The sequence below is a fragment of the Hordeum vulgare genome, chromosome 7H (assembly GCF_904849725.1).
Source record: "Hordeum vulgare subsp. vulgare chromosome 7H, MorexV3_pseudomolecules_assembly, whole genome shotgun sequence".
NCBI lineage: Eukaryota > Viridiplantae > Streptophyta > Magnoliopsida > Poales > Poaceae > Hordeum > Hordeum vulgare.
Window position 1 is genome coordinate 188,065,151 of NC_058524.1, and position 10,272 is coordinate 188,075,422.

Below are 10,272 nucleotides of genomic sequence, written 5' to 3' on the forward strand. Positions count from 1 at the left end.
CCTCTCCCCTCCTCTTATATATACTAGAGTTATTGGTTTTTTTTGAACAACACAGAAATCATCCACGACTGCCTCTCTCTCTAGATCTGTTTCAAGAAGGCCAATACAGAAGTCATCTACCTCTCCGCCCCTCTTGCTGGTTTAAGAAGGCGGAGATCGTTATCGAGCTGTACGTGTGCTGAACGCGGAGGTGCCGTATGTTCGGCACTAGATCAGGATGAATCATGATGGGATCGTGGGACGGGCTGCGATTTGAATCGTGAAGATGTTCCACTACATCAACCGTGTTATATACGATTCCGCTTAACGATCTGCAAGGGTATGTAGATTCATTCTCCCCTCTCATAGATGATCATCACGATGGATAGGTATTGCGTGTGCGTAGGAATTTTTTTGTTTCCCATGCTACGTTCCCCAACACTTACTCCAGATCATCTTCTACCTCCACTTCCGCCCACCTGCTGCCTGTGTCGAGCTCATCGAGTGAGGCCTGGTCGATGCCCTTAGCTCATAAGATAACAATGCCTCCGCCATCGCGGAACCCCGGGGCAGGGCATGGCCGCATTGCGGGCAGCGAGGAGCGACGCAAGGGCGTGCCCTGCATCGAGGAGGAGCACACATATTTTCAAATCAAGGAGGAACACCACCGTCATTTCCATATCGAGGAGGAACACAAGTATTTCATGTGTGTCATCTTCCCTCTCGTCCTGTGGCGACGAACATCTTCTCCCACTAGGGTATGCAGGCGACGAACGTTACTCAGCGCCTACCGATGGTCATTGCCCCGTCCTTCAATCGATGAGGACAAGACCCCTCTCGTTTTATTTTTTTATTGATTTTATTTCAACGAGGGCACTGTTGTTTCCTATATACATACCAAAGGTGTCAAGATCATCATGGCGAACGGCTCCCGTGTTGACCTTTGCAAGGCCCTGCTCTTTTTTCATCTCAGTTGAACTCTGCATTTAGGATGCACCAGGTGCCATGCTTATGCCTTATGGCATGATTTCATGGGTAGAATTTGGACTGCCATGGGCATAGTGTTGAACGAAGAAGTAGTCGGTTGTGCACGCTTTCTGACTACTATCGATGTTGGTCTTTCATGTAAGCGTATATTGTACAAGTCCACTCTCATACACATGGATCGTGTAATTGGATTGTGGAATTATTTCAACTATTTCATGAAGTCCATTGATTTTTTGGATGAATAACTAATAGGTATGTATGGATAGTGCAACCTGGATATTCACAACTCTGAAGCAATATAACTATAGTTAGCTCACAACCCCGTCGAGTAGTACATCGGTTGTTCCATTCAGAGGTACTCATCTTTCTGATTCACGTGATTTCTATTACCTATACCTTAGATCCTCTAAACTGAACAAGCACTGATGGGAAGGGTATTTAAACTTTCGTGTTGTCTACATGTTTTGGGTGCTTGTATATTTCTAGTCAAAGTCTTACTTGCTCACAAGAGCAAACCATATGAAAATAAGAACCGTATACGATCTTTGCTAATAGAAGTATGACACTCAACCTCTGCTATGTCAATTTGATGGCCACTACATATTCAGACATGTAAATGAACCAAAAAACTCTTTCAGTGGGCCAGTGATAATATTATTTGTTGAACTAATTGGATAACTAAACTATATATAACAGTAAAGTGAATTTGAATTATTTAGAGAAGTAAACTATACAAAGGTAATCTGAAGTACACTTGGATCCCAAAGATGCTGGTGGAAATATTGCAACAAGTTACCTGGTATAATCATCACCACAGAAATGGTAACCACAAAATCTATCATTCAAATATATCCGCTACATTATCCTTGAATCTACTGTCAGTTCTTATAAACGATTACGTGCAGTAAATCATACAAATAGCAACGAGTATTGTGTTTACCTGCACACAAAAGAAGGGAATTGTTGTTGAACTGGGTTCTGAGGCTAGGCATGAGTGTTGTTTAATTTAACAATTTGAGAACACGTTAAACTATTAACATGGACATACCATGAAGCCACAAGTTTCAGTCTGCCACCAAGTTTATTTTGTTCATCCCACAAAAATATGAACTCTCAATCAATGGTTGCGCAACTTCAGGATAGAAGAGGATTTTTAGCCCATAAAAATATTCATTCAAAAAAAATCCATTGTGGGACCAAATTTTATTCTTCAGTTGCATTCCATGTATTTATCTTTGACGAATATACTATTCTTCAATTGCATCCCCCTGTACTAATATTAGCTAATATGGGTGACATGTTGGGAATATGCCCTAGAGGCAATAATAAATTAGTTATTATTATATTTCCTTGTTCATAATAATCGTTTATTATCCATGCTAGAATTGTATTGATTGGAAACTCAAATACGTGTGTGGATAAATAGACAACACACTATCCCTAGTGCGCCTCTAGTTGACTAGTTCGTTGATCAAAGATGGTCAAGGTTTCCTGGCCATAGGCAAGTGTTGTCACTAAATAACGGGATCACATCATTAGGAGAATCATGTGATGGACAAGACCCAAATTATAAACGTAGCATGTGATCGTGTTATTTTGTTGCTATTGTTTTTTGTGTGTCAAGTATTCATTCCTATGACCATGAGATCATTTAACTTACTAGCACCGGAGGAATACCTTATGTGTATCAAACGTTGCAACATAACTGAGTGACTATAAAGGAGCTCTACAGGTATCTCCAAAGGTGTCCGTTGAGTTAGCATGGATCAAGACTGAGATTTGTCACTCTGTGTGACGAAGAGGTATCTTGGGGCCCACTCGGTAATACAACATCACATATAAGCCTTGCAAGCAATGTGACTCAAGTGTGAGTCATGGGGATCTTGTATTATGGAACGAGTAAAGAGACTTGCCGATAACGAGATTGAAATAGGTATAGGGATACCGACGATCAAATCTTGGGCAAGTAACATACCGAAGGACAAATGGAATGTTATACGGGATTATATGAATCCTTGGCACAAAGGTTCAACTGATAAGATCTTCGTAGAATATGTAGGATCCAATATGGGCATCCAGGTCCCGCTATTGGATATTGACCGAGGAGTGTCTCGGGTCATGTCTACATAGTTGTCGAACCCGCAGGGTCTGCACACTTAAGGTTCAATGATGTTTTAGTATAGTTGAGTTATATGTGTGGTTACCGAATGTTGTTCGGCATCCCGGATGAGATCACGGACGTCACGGGGGTTTCCAGAATGGTCCGGAAACGAAGATTGATATATAGGATGGTTTCATTTGGTCACCGGAAAGTTTCGGGCAATTCCGGCAGTGTACCGGGAGTGACGAATGTGTTCCGGAAGTTCACCGGGAGGGGCCCACGCACCCGGGAGTGAGCCCAAGGCACTAGGGTGGTTCCATAAGTACTTAGTGGGCTGGTGGAGTCAGCCCATGGGGCCCATGGCGGCACATGAGAAAATACCAAAAGAAAATAAAAGAAAAAGGGAAAGAGGGAGGTGGGAAGGAAGAGGAGGACTCCTCCTTCCCAAACCAAATTGGAGGAGGAGTCCTCCTCCTCCCTTGGCTAGCGCACCCTTGAGGCCTTGTGCCTCAAGGCTAGACCTCCCCCTCCCTCCTATATATATTGGTGGTTTAGGGCTGATTTGAGACACAACTTTGGCACGTGCAACTCAAACCTATAGCACGTAGTTTTACCTCTAGATCTGATTTCTGCGGAGCTCGGGCGGAGCCCTGCAGGAGTAGATCATCACCACCACCGGAGCGCCGTCACGCTGCCACAGAACTCATCTACTTCTTCGTCTTGCTTGCTGGATCAAGAAGGCCGAGATCATCGTCGAGCTGTACGTGTGTTGAACGCGGAGGTGCCTGATACGTCTCAAACGTATCTATAATTTTTGATGGTTTCATGCTGTTATGTTGTCATCTTTGGATGTTTTATGTACCTTTTATATATTTTTTGGACTAACTTATTAATTTAGTGCCAAGTGCCAGTTCCTGTTTTTTTTTGTGTTTTTGGCTCTTTTCAGATCTGATTTTGGAACGGAGTCCAAACGGAATAAAATCCCCGAAATAAATTTTTCCCGAACGGAAGAAGATCAGGGGGCTTGAGGGCCAAACCAGGAGGGCTACAGGGGGCCCACAAGCCCCCCATCCGCCACCAGGGGGGCGGTGGGCAGGCTTGTGGCCTCCTTGGCGCCCCCTGACCTAGATCCTTCGCCTATATATTCCCTAAAATACAGAAAAAATCAAGGGATCCACGAAAATACTTTTTCGCTGTTGCAAGCTTCCGTTTCCGCGAGATCTCATGTGGAGACCCTTCCCGGTGCCCTGCCAGAGGGGACTTTGGAGTTGGAGGGCTTCTACATCAACATCATCGCCCCTCCAATGACTCGTGAGTAGTTCACTTCAGACCTACGGGTCCGTAGTTAGTAGCTAGATGGCTTCTTCTCTCTCTTGGATCTTCAATACAAAGTTCTCCATGATCTTCATGGAGATCTATCCGATGTAATCCTCTTTGGCAGTGTGTTTGTCGAGATCTGATGAATTGTGGATTTGTGATCAGATTATCTATGATATATACTTGAGTCTTTGCTAATTTATTATATGCATGATTTGATATCCTTGTAAGTCTCTCCGAGTCTTGGGTTTTGTTTGGCCAACTAGATCTATGATTCTTGCAATGGGAGAAGTGCTTGGTTTTGGGTTCTTACCGTGTGGTGACCTTTCCCAGTGACAGTAGGGGCAGCAAGGCACACATCGTTTAGTTGCCATCAAGGGTAACAAGGTGGGCTTTGTCGTAGATATGAGATTGTCCATGTACATCATGTCATCTTGCTTAAGGCGTTACTCTATTCTTTTGGACTTAATACACTAGATGCATGCTGGATGGCGGTCGACGTGTGGAGTAATAGTAGTAGATGCAGAAAGCATCGGTCTACTTGTTTTGGACATGATGCCTATAGATATAATCATTGCCATAGATGACGTCACGACTTTGCACGGTTCTATCAATTGCTCGACAATAATTTGTTCACCCACCGTCTACTTTCTTTCAGGAGAGAAGCCACTAGTAAACACTACGGCCCCCGGGTCTATTCACACCTATCGTTTCCACTTTTTCTTTTACTTTGCTTTGTTACTTTGTTGCTTTGAGTTCTCACTTGGCGAACAATCTATAAGGGATTGACAACCCCTTCATAGCGTTGGGAGCAAGATTTTTGTGTTTGTGCAGACACTTGAGATACTCCTTCACTAGTCGATACCTTGGTTCTCAAACTGAGGGAAATACTTACCACCGCTGTGCTACATCACCCTTTCCGCTTCGAGGGAACACCAACGCAAGGCTCCAAGGCCACGGGGGAAATACTTTGCATATTTGCCTAGGAAGTCCCTTAAGGCGTAGCCGTAGCAGAAGGATTCCTGGTGCCGTCAACACGCCTATTTCTTGCGCCATTGGAAGGTCTTTTGTTGCAGTAGCAGTGTCGTCTGTTCGACACTAGATCGGAACGGATCGTGGTACGGATCGCGGGACGGTTCGAGGGACATGAAGACGTTCCACTACATCAACCGCGTTTCTTAACGCTTCCTGCTATGCGATCTACAAGGGTACGTAGATCCATCTCCACTCGTAGATGGACATCACCATGATAGGTCTTCGTGTGCGTAGGAAATTTTTTGTTTCCCATGAAACATTCCCAAACAGTTACATCATGAGCTAGATTCATGCATAGATGTTATCTCGAGTATAACACAAAAGGTTTTGTGTTCGGTGATGTTTGATTTTCTGCCCTCCTTAGTCTTTTCTCGATTCAGCGGTATTGCTGGATTGAAGCGGCCCGGACCGACATAACTCCTATGCTTACGAGAGACTGGTTTCATCGATTGACATGCAACCTCGTTGCATAAAGATGATTGGCGAGTGCCTGTTTCCTCAACTTTAGTTGAATTGGTTTTGACCGAGGCGGTCCTTGGAGGGGTTAAATAGCAATTTGCACATCTCCGTTGTGGTTTTTGCGTAAGTAAGATGCGATCATACTAGATACCGATAGTAGCCACGTAAAACATGCAACAACAAATTAGAGGACGTCTAACTTGTTTTTGCAGGGTATGCTTGTGATATGATATGGCCAATGACGTGATGTGATATATTGTATGTATGAGATGATCATGTTCTAATAGTTAATATCGACTTGCACGTCGATGCTACGGCAACCGACAGGAGCCATAGGATTGTCTTTAAACTAAAGTTTGTGTTTGCAGATGCGTTTACTATATTGCTAGGTCGTAGCTTTAGTAGTAATAACATAGATAGCACGAGAACCTCAATGGCGGCACGATGATGGAGATCATGGTGTGGCGCCGGTGACAAGAAGATCATGTCGGTGCTTTGGTGATGGAGATCAAGAAGCACAAGATGATGGCCATATCATGTTACTTATGAATTGCATGTGATGTTAATACTTTTATGCACCTTATTTTTCTTAGAACGACGGTAGCATTATAAGGTGATCTCTCACTAAAATTTCAAGAAGAAATTGTGTTCTCCCCGACTGTGCATCGTTGCGACAGTTCGTCGTTTCGAGACACCATGTGATGATCGGGTGTGATAGACTCAACGTTCACATACAAAGGGTGCAAAACAGTTGCGCACGCGGAACACTCGGGTTAAACTTGACGAGCCTAGCATGTACAGACATGGCCTTGGAATACATGAGACCGAAAGGCCGAACATGAATCGTATAGTTGATATGATTAGCATAGAGATGCTTACCACTGAAACTATTCTCAACTCACGTGATGATCGGCCTTGAGTTAGTGAATTTGGATCATGTACCACTCAAATGACTAGAGAGATGTACTTTTTGAGTGGGAGTTCTTAAGTAATATGATTAATTGAACTAATTATCATGAACATAGTCAAAAGGTCTTTGCAAATTATGATGTAGCTTGCGCTATAGCTGTACTGTTTTATATGTTCCTAGAGAAATTTTAGTTGAAAGATGATAGTAGCAAATTTGCGGACTGAGTCCGTAAAACTAAGGATTGTCCTCATTGCTGCACAGAAGGCTTATGTCCTTAATGCACCACTCGGTGTGCTGCACCTCGAGCGTCGTTTGTGGATGTTGCAAACATTTGACATACACGTTTTTGATGACTACGTGATAGTTCAGTGCGTAATACTTAATGGCTTAGAAGCAAGGCGCTGAAGACGTTTTGAAATGTCACGGAACATAAGAGAAGTTCTAAGTGATGAAATTGAGATTTCATGCTCGTGCCCCTGTTGAGAGGTATGAGACCTCCGACAAGATTCTTTGTCTACAAAGTAAAGGAGAAAAGCTCAATCATTGAGCATGTTGTCAGATTGTGTGAGTACAACAATTGCTTGAATCAAGTGGGAGTTAATCTTCCAGATGAAATAGTGATGGTTCTTCAAAGTCACTGTCACTAAGCTCCTAGAGCTTTGTGATTCACAATATTTGACATTGCGAAAGTAGAAATCAAGAAGGAGCATCAATTGTTGATGGTTAGTAAAACCAGTAGTTTCAAGAAGGGAAAGGGCTAGAAGGGATACTTTATGAAACGACAAACCAGTTGCTGCTCTATTGAAGAAACCCAAGATTGAACCCAAACCCAAGACTAAGTGCTTCTGTTATGAGGGGAACGGTAACTGAGGCGGAGCTACCCTAGATACTTGGTAGATAAGAAGGCAGGCAAAGTCGACAGAAGTATATTTCATATACATGATATTGATGTGTACTTTACTAGTACTCCTAGTAGCACGAGGGTATTAGATACCGGTTCGATTGCTAAGTGATTAGTTACCCAAAATAAAAGCTATGGAATAAACGGAGACTAGCTAAAGGCGAGGTGACGATAAGTGTTGGAAGTGTTTCCAAGATTGATGTGATCAAACATCGCACGCTCCCTCTACCATCGGGATTGGTGTTAAACCTAAATAATTGTTATTTGGTGATTGCGTTGAGCATGAACATGATTAGATCGTGTTTATGGCAATACGATTATTCATTTAAAGAGAATAATAGTTATTCTATTTTCTTGAATAGTTACCTTCAATAGTTTATTAAATCTCGATTATAGTGTTACACATGTTCATAATATTGGTGCCGAAAGATACAAAGTAATAATGATAGTACCACTTACTTGTGCCACTGCAACTTGAGTCATGTTGGTGTAAAATGCATGAAGAAGCTCCATGCTGATGGATCTTTGTACTCACTCATTTTTGAAACATTTGACACATGCAAACCATACCTATTGGTATAAACGCATGAAGAAACTCCATGCGGATGGATCGTTTGGATTCACTTGATTTTGAATCACTTGATACATGCAAAATCATACCACATGGAACAAGAAAGTAACTTGTTGGAAGTAATACATTTTTGATGTGTGAGTCCAATGAGTGCTGAAGCGTGTAGTGGATATCGTTATGTTCTTACTTCACTGACGATTTTAGTAGATACATGAGTATTTACTTGATGAATCACAAGTCTGAAATATTGAAAAGTTCAAAGCTATTTCAGAGTGAAGATCGTCGTGACAAGAGGATAAACTGTCTACGATGTGATCATAGAGATGAATATCTGAGTTGCAAGTTTTTGGTACACAGTTAAGACAATGTGGAAATTGTTTTGCAGTTCATGCCACCTAGAAAAGCATAGTGTGATGTTGTGTCCGAACGTCATAGCCGTGCCCTATTTGATATGATGCATACTATGATATCTCTTATCAAATTAGCACTATCATTTATGGGTTATGCATTAGAGACAACCACATTCACTTTAAATAGGGCACCGCGTATTTCCATTGAGATGACACATTATAGATTATGGTTTGGAGAAACCTAAACTGTCGTTTCTTAAAAGTATGGGGCTGCGACACTTATGTGAAAAGTTTCAGTCTGATAAGCTCGAACCCAAAGTGGATAAATGCATCTTCATAGGATATCCAAAACAGTTGGATACATCTCCTATCTCAGATCCGAAAGCAAAGTGTTTGTTTCTAGAAACGGGTCCTTTCTCGAGGAAAGGTTTCTATCAAAAGAATTGAGTGGGAGGGTGGTGGAACTTGATGAGGTTATTGAACCGTAACTTCAACCAGTGTATAGCACGGTGCGGGAAGTTGTTCCTGTGGCGCCTGCACCAATTGAAGTGGAAAACTGATGATGGTGATCATTTAGCTTCGGATCAAGTTACTACAAACCTCGTAGGTCGACAAGGTCGCGTACTACTACATAGTGGTACGGTAACCCTGTCTTGAAGGTCATGTTGTTGAACAACAATGAACTTACGAGCTATGGAGAAGCGATGGTGGGCCCAGATTCTGACAAATGGTTGGAGGCCATGAAATCTGAGAGAGGATCCATGTATGAAGACAAAGTGTAGACTTTGGAAGAACTACTTGATGGTCATAGGACTATTAAGTAAAGATGGATCTTTAAAATAAAGACAAACAATGATGGTGAAAAGTCACCATTAAGAAAAGCTCGACTTGTCGCAAAGATGTTTCCGACAAAGTTCAAAGAATTTACTATGATGAGACTTTCTCACTCGTAGCGATGCTAAAAGTGTGTTGGAATTATGTTAGCAGTTGATGCATTATTTATGAAAATATTGCACATAGGATGTCAAAACATTGTTTCCTAGACGGTTTCCTTGAGGAAAGGTTGTATGTGATACAACCAGAAGGTTTTGTCGATCCTAAGGATACTAACAAGTATACTAATGGACCGGTGCAAGCATCTCAGAGTTGGAATATACACTTTGATGAGATGATCAAAGCTTTTGGGTTTGTACAAGGTTTGTGAGAAACTTGTATTTCCAAAGAAGTGAGTGGGAGCACTATAGAATTTCTGATAAGTATATGTGGTTGACATATTGTTGAGCGGAAGTAATTTAGAATTTCTATAAAGCATAAAGGTTGTTTGAAAGGGTTTTTTCAAAGGAAGACCTGGATAGATCAGATACTTGAATATTGAGCATCAAGATCTTTGGAGATAGATCAAAATGCTAAACAAAACTTTCAATGAAATGCATGCCTTGACAAGTTTTTGAAGGAGTTCAAAATTGATTAGCAAAGAAGGAGTTCTTGGCTGTGTTGTAAGGTGTGAATTTGAGTGTGACTCAAAACCCGGCCATGACAGAAGAAAGAGAAAGGACGAAGGTCGTCCCCTATGCCTTAGCCATAGACTCTAAAGTTTGCCATGCTCTGTACCGCACCTGATGTGTGCCTTGCTGCAAGTCTGTTAAAGAAGTACAGAGAGTG